The following is a 9,313-nucleotide window of genomic DNA, read 5'->3' as shown; positions in this document are numbered from 1 at the left end:
GTGTGGCCCCTACAGGACTGTTACGGCAATTTTAATGATTCTGTGAAATCATATTTAGCCAGAAAAGGATCATATTGAGATGATCTTGGACATGAGAAGCACTGATGTGTCTCCTCTCAGTGTTATTTTATGAAGGAAGTGGGTTGCTCTTCACACACACACACACACACACACACACACACAGTCTCTCTCATACACACAGTCTCTCACACACACACACACACACACACACACACTCTCACACACACATACGCACACACACTCTCACACACACACACACTACACACACACACACACACACACACATACATACATACACACACACGCATACACACACAAGCGCGCGTGCACACAGACACACGCTCACATAAACACTCTCACACACACACAAACACACACACTCTCTCTCACACACACACACACACACACGCGCGCGCTCGCACACACACAGACACACACACATACATACACACGTGCGCGCACACACACACACACACACACACACACACATATACACACATATACACACACACACGTACACACAAACACACACACATATACACACACACACACTGGTTTCCATGTATTATGAGGACTCTCCATAGACATAATGATTTTTATACTGTATGAACTATAGATTGTATCCCCTAAACCTAACCCTCACAAAAAACTTTCTGCATTTTTACATTTTCAAAAAAACATAATTTAGTGTGATTTATAAGCTGTTTTCCTCACAGGGACCAACAAATTGTCCCCACAACATCAAAGATTTCGGGTTTTACTATCCTTATGGGGACATTTGGTCCCCACAAAGTGATAAATACCCGCATACACACACACACACACACACACAAACACACACACACGTGTGCACACACACACACATACACACACATATACACACACACACATGCGCGCACAGACACACACACATACATACACATGCACGCACGCACACACATACACACACACACACACACACACACACACACACGTGCGCACACACAGACACACACACGCATACACATACACACATACACACACACTGCCTTCAGCAGAATGTCATCACAGCCCATGTGAGAGTCGAGCCAGGGGCAGCAGCCGACAATTAATTTCTCTAAAAAGTGCTCTTTTAATTAAACAAATGGTCCTGAAAAATGGTGAGCGAGAACTAATGTGAGAATTCCCACATGTAGAGAAGTTCATTACTGTTAACAGAGCTGCGAGTTAGACACACACACACACACACACACACACATAATAAAATCTAGACTTCAGAAGTGTTTGCACTGAAAATCTTTAACAGGAACACAAAATTGAACATATTGAGAATCAGAATGAAATGATCAAATGGGTTATTCCTACTATGCAGTACATTTGCATGTCCCCGTCATATATGTTTTAATATACTGAATAAAATAAAAACTCATTTTAAGATGAAAATCTTATTATTTAGTTGTTTTTTTTTTATCACAATATCACAATGAAGTGAATATGGGTGAATTTCTAATCATTTCACTGCTTTGGTTTGAGTAGATGCTGATTAATGACATCATCCTGCAGGAAGTGACATCATTTTTGGTGGGAAAACTACAGCACAAACATTGCACAGAATTAACAGTGGATTTGATTATTTCTGTGTTGTTTTGTGCTATTAGTTGGTTTGTGTCACTTTAAAATAGTCAATCCTGGTTTATTAAATTACAGAAACTGGTATGATAGCATAAAATATATATATATATATATATATAATAAAAGTTGACACGCTTGTGTAAGCTAACTGTCAGTCCCTCACTGAACAGTGGTTAAATTAAGCTCTTTATTTTCATTCTGTTTATTTTCTTGCCATTTGTGCAAATACATTTATAATCAGTGCTGGGTAGATTACTTTTTAATTGTAATCTGGTACTGATTACAAATTACATGACTAAAATTGTAGTCAGTAATGTAATCTCTTGGATTACATTTTTTAAGTCAAGTCATTTTTTATTTGTATAGCGCTTTTCACAACACACATCATTTCAAAGCAGCTTCACTGATTATTATGCTGTCATAGAAGAAGAAGCTGTAATATAGTAATGTCTTCTAGTCATGATAGTGCAGTTTAATTTAAAAAAAAGCAGTAATCTAAAATAAAGCAATTTAATCTGATTTATTTTGGATTACTTTTGGATTACTTCTAACCTAATTCTTGTTTATTTGATGTCACATGCATTTGAGTAGGATAAACTTACCAGTAAATGCATTAAAAGAACATTCGCTCTCTATTTTTTGTGTCTGTTTCTGAGTGAAATAAGGCACTAAAAGTGTTCTTGCTCTGACAGTTTTGGCATAACTAACGCCATACATGTGTGTTAACAGATTAGACAAGTTATACAGTATTTGTAAATCAACTTCCCCCAAAAGAGTTGCAAATATATATTCAATTTTTGAAGCCAAGTACAAAAGCTATTCGCGAAACTAAAACCAACTTTACCGCACTAATGCTATTGGTTTGGCATTTATGTGTGGATAATTATGGCTGGTGGCTAGTATCAGGTCTGTGTGTGCAATTCCACCCCAATTCGAAAACACCCGAAGACTTACCGAACATATATCAGCTGTAGGCTGATTTAGAATGAAGAATTAGAGGGATCAATACATTCATATTTAATCAGGTAATCCATAAAAAGTAACTGTAATCTGACTATGAGTATTTTAAAATGTAATTTAATATAATTACAAGTACTTGGGTTTAGTAATCTGATTACATAATCCAGATTACATGTAATCCGTTACTACCCAGCACAGTTTATAAGTGGCTGAGCCTGACCAGAACATATTTCTAAAACGTCTGCTGTACCCTTTTATAGAAATAATTCCTTCAATTACACAGCATCATATGTTTTTAAAAGTTACAGAGGTCAAAAGTGTAACAGGAGTGACCCTTACCTTATTATTCATTGTGAGAGTTTAAACATTTGACATCCATTTGTTATTTTTTGAATTCAGTTTGAAAGGTTATTTATGCCTAAATATAACAAAATGGATAAAAACTTACTTCCTTGGAAAATGTATATCCGTCTCACAAATCTATTCCACAGCAAAGACGTTGTTTGTGTGCAGAATTTCAGAATCCTTGGAGAATAGCGATGTAAAGGTGTCACATATGTCAAGCAGCTGTTGACCAGATATAGTAAGTCGAGTTGTCTGATAAAAGCCTTGTTAGAGTCCTGAACGCTTGCTGGCAGACGGTAACAGACGGTGGAAGATCTGTGCAGAGCTCTGCTGTTCTATGACTGAAATACTGGGGAATTTGGGAAGGATATTTTGTCTTGGAAGTTGTGCAGTGGACAAAAGAACAGGACAATGTGAATCTATATATACATACAGTATACAGTATATATCAAGTTCTTTCCATTACCATTGATATAGGATTCACCCTAACCCTAACGCATAACCCTATGTTTAAAAATCTTAAGGCTAAAAGTAGCTCCTAACGCAGAAATTTAGGAGCAATTCTTAAAAATTAGGGGCGTGTCACTCCTAATTTTAGGACTCATCTAAGAGTAAATAAGTTGCTCATGAAGGATTTTAACACTAAAAGTTGCTCCTAAACCCACGACCGCTTTGAAGTCCTCCTGAGTACTTCTAAATCCTTAAGAGTGACTCATAAACGATTCGAAGCAAAGCTGCTGTCGTCAATCCACATTTAAAATAATATATTAGAATATTATTATGACACTGACTCTTTAAAAAGGTGATTCACCACTGAGTCGATGTATTTTAATAATATAATGTTATAAATATTATAATGTTGACATTCAATCGTTTTTATTATTGTAAAATTAGAGATGCAGTTTCCTCTCCCAAAAACTGAAACTCTCTGTCTGTCTGTCTATCTATCTATCTATCTATCTATCTGTCTGTCTGTCTATCTATCTATCTGTCTGTCTGTCTGTATGTCTGTCTGTCTGTCTATCTATCTATCTGTCTATCTGGCTGTCTGTCTGTCTGTCTGTTCTATCTATCTATCTATCTATCTATCTATCTATCTATCTATCTATCTATATGTCTGTCTGTCTGTCTGTCTGTCTGTCCTATCTATCTGTCTGTCTGTTCTATCTATCTATCTGTCTGTCTGTCTGTCTATCTGTCTGTCTGTTCTATCTATCTATCTATCTGTCTGTCTGTCTGTCTGTCTGTCTGTCCGTCTATCCGTCTGTCTGTCTGATCTATCTATCTGTCTATCTATCTATCTGTCTGTCTGTCTGTCTATCCGTCTGTCTGTCTGATCTATCTATCTATCTATCTATCTATCTATCTATCTGTCTGTCTGTCTGTCTGTCTGTCTGTCTGTCTGTTTGTCCGTCCGTCTGATCTATCTATCTGTCTGTCTGTCTGTCTGTCCTATCTATCTGTCTGTCTGTCTGTCTGATCTATCTATCTATCTGTCTGTCTGTCTGTTCTATCTATCTATCTATCTATCTGTCTATCTGTCTGTTCTATCTATCTATCTATATATCTATCTATCTGTCTGTCTGTCTGTCTGTCTGTCCGTCTATCCGTCTGTCTGTCTGATCTATCGATCTATCTATCTATCTATCTATCTGTCTGTCTGTCTTTTCTTTCTATCTATCTATCTATCTATCTATCTATCTATCTATCTATCTATCGGTCTGTCTGTCTGTCTGTCTGTCCTATCTATCTGTCTGTCTGTCTGTCTGTCTATCTATCTATCTATCTATCTATCTATCATATGTATGTATGTTTGAACGAGAACTCCTAGTGGTAAGATAAAAATCGGCCCAGGTAAACTTGTGTTTCAGTGGGTGTGCTGTATTATAATGTGAGTTTACTTAGCTATAATTTGGGGCCAAAACTGTTTTTAGAAGTCAGCTAAATCTAATAAAACCTCCCTTTGGAGTAGTAATAAGTAAAGTAAATATTTTGAAATGTGATTCTAAAAGCTGTTTTCACTGAAGGTTTGGGTCAAGGTCACTCTGTAGTGATTATAATTATTTTTTGTATAAAAACAACATAGGTCAATTGCGTGTCCTCTTTCAATAGCTACATAAAAGTGTGTGTTCTCCAGGGTTTGGCTCAGAGTTCTTTCGTAATGTTTCTCTCACATTAGCAGCATAAGGCCTGAGGTTTTTATCACATTACAGGTCGCAGCGGTCTGGCGACCCTTAGGACCTCCAGCTGTCTGTCACCCTTACACACACACACACACACACACACACACACACACACACACACACATTGGTTTTGCTATACTTGTGAGGACCCTCCATAGACATAATGATTTTTATACTGTACAAACTATAGATTATATCCCCTAAACCTAACCCTCACAAAAACTTTCTGCATTTTTACATTTTCAATAAAACATAATTTAGTATGTTTTTTAAGCAATTTAAATTATGGGGACACTAGAAATGTCCTCATAAACCACATTTATAGCATAATACCCTTGTAATTACCAGTTTGTAACCTAAAAAAAGTCCTCGTAAACCACTTAAACCGAGGAACTGCCGTCTTACGTGAAGCTGAAAAGTAAGTGCAGCTTCTTCTTTCTCGCGATGTTTTCGAACCTGTGCTTGAGTGGAACATCATCCGTCTGTGCACTTTGGTCAGAGTGGAAGAAATGCGATTGAAGTGTTTACATGCCAGTATAAAGTAATTAAAATAGGAGTACTCCACATATTTTACTGCAATTATCATTACTCTGATTATTAGCATAATAGCAATATATACAGTTTAATCGCAGTATAATCGCATTCTAATCGCATCATGAGAGTGCATGTAAACATAGCCATTGACTCGTTATGGGACCATAATTCACATATTCTACATAAATAATATATTACAAATAAGCAGAACCCTATAATGATAAATTATATAATAAATTAATAATAAATTAATTGAAAGTCAGTAACTGTAAATGTAACGTATTACACTACTTTTTTACTAAAAAGTCATTAGTTTACAGTAACAAGAAAGAAATATAGTAAGGCTGTCAATCGATTAAAATTTGTAATCGAATTAATTACATGGTATGCTGATTAATTAATTGAATTTATTGCAATTAATCACATATATAAATATTTGCCTCAAATAACAATAATTCAATATATAATGATAAAATAATAATTATAAATAGTTATATTTAAATAATTACAAATAATATACAGGTGCATCTCAATAAATTAGAATGTTGTGGAAAAGTTCATTTATTTCAGTAATTCAACTCAAATTGTGAAACTCGTGTATTAAATAAATTCAATGCACACAGACTGAAATAGTTTAAGTCTTTGGGTCTTTTAATTGTGATGATTTTGGCTCACATTTAACAAAAACCCACCAATTCACTATCTCAAAAAATTAGAATACATCATAAGACCAATAAAAAAAACATTTTTAGTGAATTGTTGGCCTTCTGGAAAGTATGTTCGTTTACTGTATATATACTCAATACTTGGTAGGGGCTGCTTTTGCTTTAATTACTGCCTCAATTCGGCGTGGCATGGAGGTGATCAGTTTGTGGCACTGCTGAGGTGGTATGGAAGCCCAGGTTTCTTTGACAGTGGCCTTCAGCTCATCTGCATTTTTTGATCTCTTGTTTCTCATTTTCCTCTTGACAATACCCCATAGATTCTCTATGGGGTTCAGGTCTGGTGAGTTTGCTGGCCAGTCAAGCACACCAACACCATGGTCATTTAACCAACTTTTGGTGCTTTTGGCAGTGTGGGCAGGTGCCAAATCCTGCTGGAAAATGAAATCAGCATCTTTAAAAAGCTGGTCAGCAGAAGGAAGCATGAAGTGCTCCAAAATTTCTTGGTAAACGGGTGCAGTGACTTTGGTTTTCAAAAAACACAATGGACCAACACCAGCAGATGACATTACACCCCAAATCATCACAGACTGTGGAAACTTCAAGCAACTTGGGCTATGAGCTTCTCCACCCTTCCTCCAGACTCTAGGACATTGGTTTCCAAATGAAATACAAAACTTGCTCTCATCTGAAAAGAGGGCTTTGGAACACTGGGCAACAGTCCAGTTCTTCTTCTCCTTAGCCCAGGTAAGACGCCTCTGACGTTGTCTGTGGTTCAGGAGTGGCTTAACAAGAGGAATACGACAACTGTAGCCAAATTCCTTGACACGTCTGTGTGTGGTGGCTCTTGATGCCTTGACCCCAGCCTCAGTCCATTCCTTGTGAAGTTCACCCAAATTCTTGAATCGATTTTGCTTGACAATCATAAGGCTGCGGTTCTCTCGGTTGGTTGTGCATTTTTTTCTTCCACACTTTTTCCTTCCACTCAACTTTCTGTTAACATGCTTGGATACAGCACTCTGTGAACAGCCAGCTTCTTTGGCAATGAATGTTTGTGGCTTACCCTCCTTGTGAAGGGTGTCAATGATTGTCTTCTGGACAACTGTCAGATCAGCAGTCTTCCCCATGATTGTGTAGCCTAGTGAACCAAACTGAGAGACCATTTTGAAGGCTCAGGAAACCTTTGCAGGTGTTTTGAGTTGATTAGCTGATTGGCATGTCACCATATTCTAATTTTTTGAGATAGTGAATTGGTGGGTTTTTGTTAAATGTGAGTCAAAATCATCACAATTAAAAGAACCAAAGACTTAAACTACTTCAGTCTGTGTGCATTGAATTTATTTAATACACGAGTTTCACAATTTGAGTTGAATTACTGAAATAAATGAACTTTTCCACGACATTCTAATTTATTGAGATGCACCTGTATATATGTATATATATATATATATATATATATATATATATATATATATATATATATATATATATATATATACAGTATTATAAAACAATATTCAGATAATTAAAATGCATTAAATTAATAATGCACAAAACAATTGTTAATTATTAATGAATAATTAATGATAATTAGCAGAGGAGTTATGCATTGATAAGACAATACAAAAAGTGGCTTTAGAATTCAATATATTGTTTATTTCCATATTATTGAACATAAGCCAATCATTGGGCTACAGTTCACAGCAATCCATTTTACAACTGAATTTGTTAATCAGTCCGAGATTTATTATAAAGGCTTGTCTAAGAACACGTCAATGTACACCTGCATCAGACGAACACTTTTGGAGCCTCTCACTTTGGTTGCGTTGCATCATGAACATACCATTTTTAGGTTGCTGTGTCAAGTTAAACATATTTTAATACTTAGGAAAAACACATCTTGAGATCCCTGCATTCGGATTTGCGCTCCATTAAGCTTTGTTTTGATCGCAAGAACACGTCCTCGTCAGGCACGTGCCCTGGCCTTTGAGATTATTAAACGCTGTGCCCAAAACGTGTTATACGGGTGAGTGTAATGTTGCGGAAATGTTATTGTTGCCTTAGAACCAGTGGCGGAGCTAGGGGGTGGCCAGGGGTGGCCGTGGCCACCATGGACCAAACCCTGGCCACCCCATTGACCACCCCACTTCTGATTGGCTTACTCATTTGGTAAGCATGCTTACCTTGGCCATTTGTAGTAGCGGGTGTGACTTTAAATAAAGGAACAGTGTTGAATGAAAGGGTGGTAAACAATGGAATCAGAGAAAGCATAACATAAAGCAGGGGTGGGGCCAGAAGGGTGGCATGGGGTGGCAGCTGCCACCCTAAAAATGAGCTTTGCCACCCCACTTGCCACCCCAACTCAGACCCCGCTCGCGTCCTGGAGACGGTGCGCAATGTCTTAATATGCATACATTTTTTATGTAATTAATCACACTGAATTAATGCATTATATCGACAGCCCTAAAATACTGACATTATTTTACATTTGTTGAGAGTAAAAGTGTTTTATTAAGTAATTAGTAATGTGATTACTTTTTCAGAGATGTCATTAGATTAGTAATCTGATTACAATTTTAGATAATTAATTAGTCATTTGTAGTGGATTACTATTTTAAGCAACTTACCTAACTGCACGAGTTCTTGTGTCTGTCTGCGCCTTTTTGAAATAGTTTTTCTATGTAAATATACACTAGATGGTTGTCTTTGAACACTGTGCCGCATCATTCTGTCATTTCAGTGTTTTGTGCATGATCGGCACGTTTTTAAAAGATGCTATGCCAAGAAAGAAGTTTAATTTTAAAATGCGTCTCAAGATCCCTGAATGTTTTCCATTCCAGTGCGCTCGGTCTAGCTGTTTTTGAATGCAAGAAAGTGTGCTGTGTAAATGGTCGATTAGAAATTGGCCAAAATTTGGTATCTTAGAACAGTGGTTCTCAACCAGGGGGCCAGGGCCCACAGAAAACTTCAGAGGGTGCCTCAAGATGACGTAAAATT

The sequence above is a fragment of the Myxocyprinus asiaticus genome, chromosome 9, assembly GCF_019703515.2.
Source record: "Myxocyprinus asiaticus isolate MX2 ecotype Aquarium Trade chromosome 9, UBuf_Myxa_2, whole genome shotgun sequence".
Lineage (NCBI taxonomy): Eukaryota > Metazoa > Chordata > Actinopteri > Cypriniformes > Catostomidae > Myxocyprinus > Myxocyprinus asiaticus.
The sequence above is the reverse complement of the archived record's forward strand: the minus strand, read 5'-3'. Positions refer to the sequence as shown.